We start from the raw sequence: 13,052 nt of genomic DNA on the forward strand, positions 1-13,052 counted from the left end.
TTTAAATGGGCAGGTTCAGGCCCGGCAGGGAGCATGCGCTGCCGCGGGCGGAGCGGGGCCGCCGGGGGCGGGGGGGGGGCTCCGCCGGACCGGGCTGCCCCCCCCTCGCCGCCTCCTTCAGCCGGCGGGGAGAGCAGCCCCTCGGCCGCGGAGGAACCGCTCGCCGTGGCCGCAGCGAGTCCCGCTGCCTCGTGGGTTAGTCATTGAGCGGGGACGAGTCATTCCACGCAAATAACTTGCATTTTAGAAAAGCCCTGCTGCTTTTTTTCTTTTTTTTTTCCCCTTTCTTTCCTCTTTTCTGCTCGAGAATTACCCGCGGTATGAATAGTTTCTTGGTTTGTTTGGTTTTACTAATCTATTCATTACTTGTAATTGCTTGGATTGTATGCAAATGGATTCCATGCTATGGGAAGCTTGTGACCTGGCCCCTGGACATTATTCATGGTAGATGACTGCTTAAAATCACATGGCGTGTGTGCGTGTGAGGGAGGGAGACAGAATATATATGCTTGTACAGAGAGATCTAGACAGTGTATCGGTATCTAACTTGTCTAACACTAGCTGGACAGAACCATGAGTTGAGGAAAAATGAGCGCTCTTATTCATACATACACCCCTTGAGCTGAGAACCCTTAGAAAGAACAGCCTTCCTTAAACATCTGCATCAACAAATATCTTTTTTTTTGTGTGAGCACTCACGAACAGAGGCTAGGAAGAATGAGACAAGAATGCAGCTGACAAAAACAGCTGTTCTGAAATTAATGTTTGCAAATGCTTGGGCCAGTTCTTCAGCTGATAGGTCATCAAAAGACTTGTGCTAGTTTATGCTATTTAAAGATTTGGCCCTCTGTTTTGCAATGTATTCATCCAGCTCTACTAGTTGCAGAAGCATTATAAAGATTTAGTTATTTTTAATCTTCACAGGGTCCCTCCTTTGAGTAACTTTGTACCTCTCAAGGTCAAAAATCCCATTTCCATGTCACATTTCAGCTTGGATCAGCAGGATAGTCTTGTTTTCACTGTGAGCAGCTGTTCCCTCCCAAAGTTTGCTGAAAGGACTCACCCTACATGGAAAAAGCAGAGAAGCACCTGCATTTGTTGTCACTTGAACTAATGAGAACTCACTCACTGGGGTGGCTGACAAGGAGAAAGGACACTGCTGTTTCCTGCAAAAAGTTTTTTGGCACTCCAGATACAGCTAGGAACTCACTAAAAAAACAACAACAAAAACCACCCCCAAAAAAATCCACCCCAAACCCGCTGAAGAGCTAGGCTATGACTTAAGTTGGTCAAGTGCCAGAGTCCAAATCTGGGTGGGGAGAACTGCCCCTGTTTTCTAGTCAGGGAAGTTCACAAGCAATTAAATAGCTGTTAGTACTGGGTTTTTTTCTTTTTTTTTTTTTTTTTTTTCCTCTTTTGCACTGGAGCGTATGACTCTCACTAGGTGGATTCCCAAATGCTGTGCCTACACTGAGCTCGAGGAGCTCGGCATTGTAGGGCTCAGTGCTTAGACTAGCAGCTTGAACTTGAGTTTCCGATCTTCTATTCCCGGCTCTGACTCACTGTGTGATCTTGGTTCAGGCACAAGCAGCCAGTTTTAAAAAAGAAATTGCAGGCTGTGGTGGTGGATGCTCCTGGACTGTCACTAAGAGGAGGCTCTGCTCGTTTCACTGAACGCCACAGTGTGCTGGAACTGTTTCAAGAGGCCGGGAGTTCTGCGAAGCTTTGCGAGTCGGAGAGCAAAACAGCAGCTCCACGTATCATCTATACTAACAACAGGAGACAGGGCAAGTCATAGAAAGTCTTGCTTGTTCCTCTCAAAAGTCATGAGATAGTTTAACGTTTCCAGTTCCATACCAGTACAAAAGACCAATACCTCCTGGAGACGGACAGGGTTTGTTCGGAAGTGATGGTCCAGACCAGAGGCAGGGGAACTTAACATTGTTAGCAGGCAGAACACATTTTCTAGATTTACCAGACAGAAAGTGGGTTTAACTATGGCTAACAGAGCAGATCAGGACAACTGATACTCTGCTACTTCAAATACTAGTTCATTCATGCTTCACTTAAATTCCTAGCACATATGACCAATGCCCTTCAATTAAGGCACTATAGAAGTTAGGTGCTACTCAAATATTTCAGCCTTCCCATCTCTCATCTCATTTACCCTTTAATAAAGTAGTGATAACAATATTTATGCACTCTGACAAGCACTTGGCAACCTGTCGATAAAGGCTCCAGTTGGTGCGATGTATCTTTATTGCAATAATCTCTTCAAATTCCAGCCAGAGACTCTGCCCCTCCATGGAAAGCATTTGTGGGTTCTAGCCGCAGGTAAACACAGCTCTAGTTCCTCCCTCTTCAGCAAGGCATTTTCACATTTAGCTTAAAGCACACCTTCATCTCACCTGGCTTCTGCTGTACAGGACTAGCTCCATCCTGTATTAGTTCCCGGTACAAGGAGCGCAGAGGGAACCCTGAGCTCTTCTACTTGATTTTTCTTTGCACAACTTTTGCCCCTTCCTCTCCACAATGCCACTGCTTTCATTTACTGCCTCCTGCTCATGACAGGTAAATTCTTTGGGACAAGGCCATGCTTTTTTCTAAGCTGACTGCAAGGTACTAGTCCTGCATAGGTAAAGAAGAAAACAAAAAATTAACAAAAATTACTCCCCTCTGGAGGAATAAGCACTGGAAGCTACAGACAGAGACGTATAGAAGAGAGACTAAGGTGGCAGCACGTCAGGGACACCACTTGCGTGGCTGTGAGCAAGCACAAATTTGAGTTTCACAGTCCCGAACGCAGCAGGAACAGCTGCAAGGGCAGCTTTTCCCCTGCACTCCCTCTCACCAGTTCATGCACCTATGCAGTGTTTGAGTGCCAATTTCCCAAACACCGATGCTTGCCTACAGGGCCTCAGCTAGGGCCTTCTGCAGTCATTTTATAAACATTACCAGAGGGAAAGGAGGCACGTGTCATCACAAGAAGTAAAATACAGCCATGCAGTGGTGGAACTTCCACTCCTCCCTGAGCAGGTCCTCCTTCCTTCCACTTCAGCTTTACAGATCTCACATCTGCCAGATGACAACTCCCCACAGCTGAGCAGGACCAAAAGGCTAGGCATTTCCTGAGCCTTCTTATGTGCTCCTGTAACTCATCCACCAACCAACCAAGGATTTCAGAGCACGTTATACATTGTCCTGTTGCAGGGCTCCACGCTGACAGCTACTGAGGATCCCACACCTAGTTCCCAGAAGCACTTTGGCAAGCGCCCAGTAGGATCTTCTGTGGGATCAGCAACTCTGAAAGTTTAGACCATATACTTTGGTACCTGAACATGGCAATAAGAGCCTGACATTGTGTACACTACTGGTTTCAGTAGATCCAGTCCTTGGCTTATAAATGGACCTAATCATTTTGCTGAAGCAGGACTAGAAGGTTCAGAACATTGCAGGATTGAGCCATCATGGGAATCTGCAAACTAGATTAATTTATCAAAAGGGGAAATAACAGAGTCAACTGCCATCTCAGCTGGTCATGCCTGATTAGATCATAGCATAGATTTGCCCTGGTCTTATCTAAATCTCATGTACCCGGCCAAGTGGAGCTCATGGTATCTGCTAGAATATTGACAGGGGTTAGGCACCATCACATGTGGCAAATAAAACAAGGAGCCAGAGAGCAGGAGAGCATCTCAGCTTTACCCTGGGCACAGGGTACGCTGTGACAGCTCAGACTCTTCTGCCGCAGCTACACAGAGAGAATGCACAATCCTGGTCTTCTCTACAGATCTTAATCTTGCTGCACAGAGGGATTTCATGGATGCTTTGATTTAGTCTGGAAGCCCAAACAGCCCCAGATTGGCCAAAGGTAGCTTTAAGCCCATTTTGTGCTTAATTACAGAAAACGCAAGTCCTGAACTTGATTGCAGACTGCGGACTCACAATGCAAACCTTTCGCTCTCTGTAAGCCGAGAAAATAAACCCATCCTCGGCACCCCACCCAGGGAAGTTAGGAGTAACTATTTACAGAGCACTCAGATACCGAGGTGGAAAAGTGTTAGAGAAATGCAAAGTAGAAACATACTTTGGTGGTGCTTGGGGCTGTTGCCTTGAGAATAAAGGTGGGAATTCATGCTGGACACTGAGGGCTTTTAGAAGGATCTTTCCTGACAAGCCGACAGCCCCAGACCTCTCATGCCAGTCGGGAGGGATGCTGCCAGAAAATGGACTTTGTATAATTGTGTCTAATGCACCTTTAAAGAGAAAAAGCCACTAGAACAAACAAAAGCAGTGCCCGGCTGCGCAGGCTGTTTATACTTGAGGTAGCCAGAGCAGGCGGCTGCACTTCAGGGCTTATCTTTGCTCTCTTTCTAAACAGGAAATGTATTTTTGTCTCAAGCATTTCAGGAGAAGCCACCAGGCTATAACTTTCAGAATGTGGGCTGCCAAAAATGAGCATTTCAACTCCCTCACGAGACCTGAGATATGGTGGGTGGGTACCCAGAAGAGCAGGGGTATCACCTCTAATCTCAATGACAGGAACTTCGCAGGGCCAGCTCTGCTGTGCACCACGGGTCCGCCAACACATCAGCTGTAGGAAAATCAAGGGATGTAAGTGGGGCTACCAGATCAGCTCTTGTGCATGCAAAAACTGCTACAGTCAGCATAATTGAGGAGGGAGAATTTTGGGCAGGGAAACTACAGAAATTGCATTTTCCATGGCAGTAGGAGTTCCTTGGTAGAGGCATTACCTCTGGCTGGAGCAGTGCCAGGCTGGAAGATGCCCGTTCCTGAAGACTGAAGAGAGGCAGCACACGTTCTTTCTTCCTCTCTGACAGCAAACTGAAGCTGCAACATCCCACAGGTTTACTATGTCCTTGCTTAGCGCCATCATCCCCAACTAATGGTTCAAGCAGCTGGTTTTCTCTGTGTAAGGCTGCAGGGAGGACACTGTATCAGCACTGTACTGGTTTTGCACAATTTTTAGCTCCCCCAGTTTTGCCGTAAGTTTTACGATATTTAGTCTCAAAGCACGTGGAGTCATGGATTCAGTGAGGTGGTTTTTTTGTTGTCTTTTTTTTTTCTTTTTAAAAAGATCCATTTCCACATCTTTTGTTTGTAGAGAAAGGCTTTGGCCATACACTGCCAAAACGATAAGGCAATTTGTTTAAGTCTTGAGACTCCCAATTAAAAAAAAAATAATCTCATGATTTTTGGGACTCTGCAACGCCTGTCTCACATTGGAAGGGCTGGATTTGGTTAGGGAGATTTTCTTGTTTGGTAGGGAGATGGGGTCACTCTGTACTACTTACTGGATTCCAAGGCCTTTGCAGCCAAGCAAACAAACTTGCTCCCTCGTCAAAATTCTTATTGATACTGGAACAGCTCCCACTGTTTGCCGCTTAGCGTCAACGTTACTGTCCCTGCAGGCGATGCAGAAAGAAGGAAGCTGTCCATGAAACTGTGTGTGTACGAGTGTTGCTAAACTGGGTTTGAAATCCAGGCATATCTGCTATATTTACAGAGTGCAGGACAAACATTTTAGCATTGCCCCTGCTGTTCCCTGGTCTGCATTCTTAACCTCTGCCTCTTCTAGCCAACCTCCTTTCCCCATACACAGCATCACGTGCTCAGTTGCCTTCCCTGCCTTTCAGGATGTAGCCAGAGTTTTGAACTGTGCCACCCACCAAGCAAGCTGTGGTTGCCCCTTGCCCTGCCAGCGAGGGACGTCCTTGCTATGAATGTACAAGGAGAAACAGCTGAGCACAACAGCAGCACAAAATCCAAACAGCTTCACTAAGGGGAAGTTAGAGAGGAACTGAACAACAGCTCTGCTGAATCCTCTTCCCCCCCCGCTGTTGCTTTGCTTTTTTTTTTTTTTTTTTTGCTGTCACCTCCGGTGTGCAGGTAAGCCCAAATTTCCCCTGTGTAAAAAGGAAAGCACAGCTCTGTTTCGGTCCCCTGCCTGGCAGCAGCCACAGGCTCCAGGAGTACAGGCTCCAGCTCTCTGAACATCTGGCTACTGTGAACTTTAATTCTTAGCATTGCACTGCCGTGCCCCCCACACCTGGCCGCTGGCCACAGTGAGCTCTTTAACACTCTGCACCCCAAGGACAGCCAGGCACCACTTAGGAAGGCCACTGTAAAGATAAGGAACCCTTTGCACCACCTTATTCTACAACCTACAGTGCATCTCTGATACCACCCTGCCTCTCCTCCCCTGATACATCACTCCTCACCCACCTCAGTCCTACAAAGGAGGCAGGGAAGAATTTCCCGGCCAGTACCTTCAGCAACAGCCCAGTAGATGCCAGGTTAGGAAGGGTCCTGCTGTCCTCTGATGTAGCTCAAGCCTTCCTCACCAGAGTAATAGATAATTGCTTGCATCCTGCCCACTTCCCACTCTTACCCCAGGGGGGTAAATTTTATTTCACTGCAGCCCAGAGTCACATTGCCATGGGGCAAAGCAGACAACTCTGGTGTCAGTTTATGATTTCCAGCTCACAGGATAAGATTTGAGGGTCTTCCTTGTGAAATAGCCTATTTTGATTCAAATCTGGTTAGAGAAAGCTGCCTATGGATTGAGCTCGTTCCACCCTGCATGTTTGGTACCTGCAACTTAAAGCTACTCTCTGCCTTGCCGCCCTTTAGTTCTGCTAAGCTAGAGACAAAGCAATGGATTTCTTTCTGGTTCTGGTGCCAAGGAAACTGTCAGCTCCCATTCAGTCTCCAAGCCGTTCCCTGCAACACATTTGCTCAGCCACTTGCAAATGATGCACCCCATGAGCCATCCAGTCAATTTCCCAGGACAGCTTCAGCAATGACTGCTGGCCATGGGACCCTGGGACATTACGTAGGTAACAGATGAAACCAGGGGCCCTGGTATGCAAGAGGCTGATGACCTTGACTGAACAATAACTTACTAATGCAAGTCCCTCTTGAACAAGGACAACTGGATGAAAAAGCAGGTCTTGCTGTTTGTTCCAGTTGGGGGCCATCTCATTTCTTTAAAGAAATTCTACTTATTTGCAAAGGGACATAAAAAGTTCCAGTTCCTTGAATAAAGCAGGGCCTAAACAATGCCTTCTTTGATTATAAATCCAAACCCTTTCTCCAGGCAGTACCTAATGCCACAGCACTCAGCTCACACTGGAGGTGTCCCAAGACTCGTTCTGACAGCGCCCTTGGCTTTTCTGCCCCGCTCAAATTTTTTTCTTCCCATCCCTGCTTCTCTTACATAGCCACAACTCCTCCACTCGATATCCTTAGCTTCTGCATCAGCAAGCCCTGCTGCTTGCATGACAGTTCTCAGCTTTGCCAGAGAGTTCTGTGCAGAACTTGGAGTCAATTCTTTAAGAGTAATTCTTTGGCTCCATCACAAGCTCGCACGCCCCTGCAGATGTCCTAACAGAAAACAAAAAGGTGGTCCTAGGCCTAGATCTTGACACCTGAGCATAGGAGGAGATAGGACAGATGGGAGTAAAACCCGATACAAACCTGAACCGTCACAAACCCATTCACTAGCTTTCAGCCTGCCATACTGAACAAGGCCTGAGCTCCCAGTCTGAAGGAGCTGTAGGAAATTATGTATGTCTAAATATACATTTTACAGCCTAAACTGAGATCAAACTCCATCCATGAGGTGAAGAACTATGCTTTGTTGTGGATACTGTGGTATTTGCTCTAGCAGCTCAGCTGTTAAGAGCAGTAATAAAGAAGGCAGAGAACTGCCACAATTCATCATTATTGGATGAAACAGGAAACTTGAAACAGAAAACAACTATAAAGTATTTACAGAAACCACTCCAGCCATATTTGCTCAAAAAGAAATTTGTCAAACCTGTTGATCGAGAAAAATAATCTATGAAACTTTACAAGATTAAAATTTCCCTTTGCTTGACTATTTTATTATACAATTGATGGGCAGATATTTGCTTCAGGTAAACAACATGCACCCTGTTCATAGCAGACAGTGCAAATAGTTCCCAGCATGTTTATTCTGAAATACTTGTACTGTACAGAGAGGAAGTGACTGCAGAAGAAAGACACCCAAGCTATGCTCCTTTCCAAAGCACTGGCTGGAAGCAGCTGTTAGATAAGCTACATCTTTGCTGGATGATGAATCCTGCCTTAGAGGAACTAAGATAGTAGGGATGAAAAAGAATGAGGCTATACACCTGTCTGCAAAGAAACGTGAAGAATCCTGTAGGATTGGGAGAACCTTGATTCTATTTCCTTAATTTAAAAAAAAAAGGAATCACCAAAAGAATAATAAGAGAGTTTTCCATTCAAATGTCACAATGACAGAACAGGGCAAACATGGCTATCTTATTAGCCTACCATCATTCCAGGTTTCTGTGTCTTCACAGGTCTTGCCCTTCTCTCCCTTTAATCTCTCTAAAAGCTATTTTTCTTTCTGTGTCACACTTCTCTAGAATTTTTATTGCTATTTGCAGCACCAGGAGTCAGGAAGGAGGTATTCTAGAACCAGCCAAGGCATCAGCTCCTTTGCTTCTGCTATTCCCAAACAAAATAAAAAGTATTAATAGTGAGCATGCATTGATAACTTTGTGATTAATTCACCTCCTAATCAGCCTCACTACCTTAAATCCTAGGGACGACTTTGACCTGAATGTTAAAAATTGTTCCATGATGAACCCTACCAGATATTACTATTGACAATTCTGTGTCACTCCCAGCCGTAGCAGCTCAGGAGACTTACTAAGGGGTCACTGGCATTCAACAAATCACTTGTTTAACAAAGGAAGAATGGAAGAATTGCCTGGGGTCAAGACACGCAAATATCATTGGAGACTTTCCCCAGCAGTGGTCCTAGACCGAGTCCCCCCTTTTTCCATATGGTAGAGTGAGTGCTCAAATTTGATGTAATGAGCACTGTCAGAATGGGATCAACTACAGAGGACAATCTGTTACCCTCCCTTATTCCCTTTTTCTAAGGGGCCAAGAAACGTCTTCTGGGGTGGATTTAGCTGTCACTTGCCTTCATTTTTATAGGGAAATTTTTCTCTTGCAGAAGGCTAAACATGAGATCTAGAAAAGGTCAGAGAGCCTTGCCACCAGAATTAACACAGGACTGCTCGTTACCATGCCTCCTCTCCAGCAGGACAGCTCAAAAGTCACCAGCTGATAGGCCATGGCCACTTCTGAGTAAAATTCAGAAGGAACATCTTCAAGTGCTCCAGCTGTGTACAGAGACAAGACACATGCTGAGAGGTGCACATGATTCAGACAGCATCCGAGTCAGCCTCATGAGGACAAACCTCCTTGAGGTTCTTTCTCCTTTTCCTGACTTCTATACAGCATTTCTCAACTGTTCCACCACATGACCCCCAGTTAAAGAGAAAGAGAGCAGCTTCCCTCTCACTCAGCTGTAGCAAAAGGCCAGGGCTACAGGGAGCCGACATCAAGTCTGTTCCTCAGTTACGTGGAAAAGATTCCCAAGAATACAAATAATTTGTCTCAACTGGCTTTCCCTTTTTTTTTTTTTTTTTTTTTTGTCATGGTAACTTCAGGTATATTCCAATGAGGAATGTGCTGTAACTAGCAGCAGGTTGAGTCCAAGTTTATTATCAAGGCTCACTACACACCAGGACAAACTTTGTCTACACTAACAAGTTTTTAACCTGCTATACAAGCATAGCCCCCTAGAGCAGATGCAACACGTGCCTAGAGATGGCATTTCTCACCCCTTCCTTGTTGTAGGTCCACATACTTCAGAGAAAAGCCTGGAGATCAAAGTAAGTTTTGAGAAATATTGCAGTATCAGTGAGGAAAAGGCTTTTTTAAAAAGTATGTTATGCCAACAGCTATTCTGCCAATGCTGCCAGATAGACCAGGTTTGTGTTTAAAGCTTAGTTATTTGTTTAGGTGTCAGCAACGCCTTCAAGCATTTAAAGTCTTGGGAATTTTTGTTTATTTTAATTAGTACAGTGTTCTACCATCAGATCAGAGAACTGGTCTCTTCCTTGTTGGGTTTGAACTAAAATGACTGAACGTGCAAAGAGAGTAATTCCCTACAGCCTACTTCCCACGCTGCACTCGTCAGGCACATTGGTCTCAGTTGCTCTCTTTCCAGCCATATGGAGTACTGCTTCAGGGCCATCTACATAAAGTTGTACCTGGGGAAGCAATACTAAGAGGCAGAGCTATCCTTCAGCCAGTCAGATTTGCCAGGGGTCAAGGGAGCTGGTTTCTCCTCCCCAAACTGTCTTAGGGTCCAAGCTGTAACATGGCTTGGGCCCATCTTAAAGGAGAGAGACTTCATAGTTTCTGTCCTCACCTACACTCAGCACAGCCATCCAGCAAAGACCTGGACAGTGGAAGGCAGAATCCATGAATTTAAAGCAGACCGAAGATGTATTTCTGGAAAGAAACAAATATCCAACAAGCTCACCTTAGAGCTGAGCCAAGATAGCAATATTTAGCACTCATATAACAACTCACTTTTTCAAAGTGATCTATTCACGTTAAGAATATTTATGTTTGCATTTAACTAACTTGGGAAAGTGAAATATAAGAGGTAACACAAGTTGTTAAACTCTGCAACTTGGTCTCTTACACTTAAAAGCTCTTGGTGGCATGGGGAGAAGATGCAAGAGTGAGAACAAGGACTTACACCCAAGGTTATTTTCTTTTTCCTTTTGGCACCCCTGCTCAACAAAAGAAGGAAATGGGAAAAATGTTTAAAAAGTTACTTAAGTGGTATTATGCATTTAAAGGTGCAAAAACAGTTTAATGTGAATGAGACTGAAAGAACTTGAGTCACTTCCAATACAAGACCTAGTTTGCCTTTGAGAACTATATCACCTATTAAGTTTAAAACTAATGTACTGAACTGTTTCTGGGAACAGAAAGAACTGTTTCAAATGCAGTATCATAATCAGCAATGAAGTAAAATAAAAAAAAAGGCGAGTTTATGGAAAAAGAAATGATGGCTCCATATAATACGTAGGATTATACTCAAACTATTCCTTCCCTTCATTCATTTCTCAGGAAGTGAAGCAGAAACACAGAGTGTGCATTAGGAGAGAATACAATAATGTCCTCTTTATAAAACAGTCAGAAGACCATTTAGAAAAAAAAAAAGAATATCCAAGCAGAAAGAGATATTTTTTTTTTAAAATCAGTACTAACTTCATCTCACAAGAAAATTAGGACAGAAGTTCTCAGACATAAAACACTCCAATTAATCAAAAATGTTTGTAATGAACAAAGCCAACAGACTCCACTGTTAGGGAAAGCCACTAATTGATAATGCTAACCAAGACCTCCTAACAAGGCCAACTACTTAGTTAGAAATGCTTAAGGAAAAAAGAGAATGTGACAACAGGAAATTTATTGCTGCTGGAACTGCTATCTTATCTACTCAAAACACAAATGTTATTCAACCTGAAAGACAAGAGATTATTCAAAATACCAGTCTCTCTTCAAGCTACAGAATTTGCAAGCAAATATAAAGCAAACCCTTGAATATAAAACAAAACTTATAATTTTGAAGGGTAAATGAAATATTATTGAAGAGACAGAATAGGAAATGGCTTTGACTTTGTGAAAGATTGTTTTCATTTGTTGTCCATCAAAAAACATGCCCACGCAGGAGACCAAACTGCAACCACGGTTTAAGGCCAAGGGCTGAATTTGTCCTAGAGACTTTAATTCAGCACTGACTTTAAAAAGGAGCTATCCCTCACTGGTCTTTTTCATTCATGGGGGGAGACTGCATTCCGATGCTTGCCCACAGTGGGATAACAGCGCTTGAACTTGACCTATATCTATGGAAAGAGGAAAAAAAACCCAAAACACACAAAACCATTTCCTGGTCTACATAAAACTCTAAAGCTGGAGATGTGTGTTAGCCCAGGATGTGGTTATGAACAAACAAGCAGCACTCCCAGATCAAATTCAAGTCTAACATATCACACGTTACAGACATTTGAGGCTTTTCAATCAATGCACAATGAACAGACACAGAACAGACACCTTTCAGAGCTCTACGTTCTCCTTACCCTGCACCCCCAGATTAGACTTTGTACCAACTCCACAGGAGTTCAGGTTATTAGTGATATCTTTCCATACTTGATTTATCATATTATATGGTACATAGAACCCAAATACCAGTGAAAGAAGTAAAAGACCTCAAACCATTCACCTTGTGGTTTGCTACATCAAAACTACACCTAAAAATACTCTTTTAAAAGTACAGGGAATTTGCTGGGAAATCTCTCCATTTCCACAATTTTTCCAGGTTTCCTTCAACACGCAAGATGGGCAAGAACAGAACAGCAGCTCTTTACATCAACTTCATCCCATTTATTTGCTCTTTCAAGGCCACCTATAGGGCAAAAACAAGCCATATGGCAAAAAACAGATCTAATCTCAAATTCCACCTTTTGACTTTATTTTCATCCTATAACCAAATACTACCAAAAGAAACACAAACAGGATATTCCTGAGGCAAAATTCTGTTAGATTAAAACTTAACAGCTGGTATTCTTTGCAAAAGGAATCTTATCCCCCCAGTTTGGTAGTGCTCGCTGTGTGTCCACTTCTCAGATGTACATCCATTACATGTGAAAACAAATAATTTGTTTCTGGTATTAATTCCCTGTAAATACTACTACAAAGCCTATGGGAACTTTTTAAACTTACGCTGGCAGAGCATCTACCTACAGGACCAAGCAGTCAGTAAATACACTGGGTTCAAAAGAGCAGTACTGAGGAGAAAAGCAGCCAAAGGCTGCATATACTAATAGGATGGTCAAAGACTAGTGGCAGTGGGGAAGAAGAGTAACTCTTTTTCAAGAGTTCACAGATCCTTAGTATTGCACCACGTCTTAGGAGTAAGTAGTGTTTACCTCTGGGGACAAAAGAAGTGCCACACCTGCTAACTGCTAATTAATCCTAAAACTGAAGTAGCATAGCAGTACCTGAAGGTAACCCTACAGCTGCTCCAGATAAAGAATCCATGTCAAGACTGCAGCACATAACTGCAGATGCCATAGCAGTGAGGTAGAAATACCTGTCAAGGT

This window comes from Harpia harpyja, chromosome 19 (assembly GCF_026419915.1).
Source record: "Harpia harpyja isolate bHarHar1 chromosome 19, bHarHar1 primary haplotype, whole genome shotgun sequence".
Taxonomy (NCBI): domain Eukaryota; kingdom Metazoa; phylum Chordata; class Aves; order Accipitriformes; family Accipitridae; genus Harpia; species Harpia harpyja.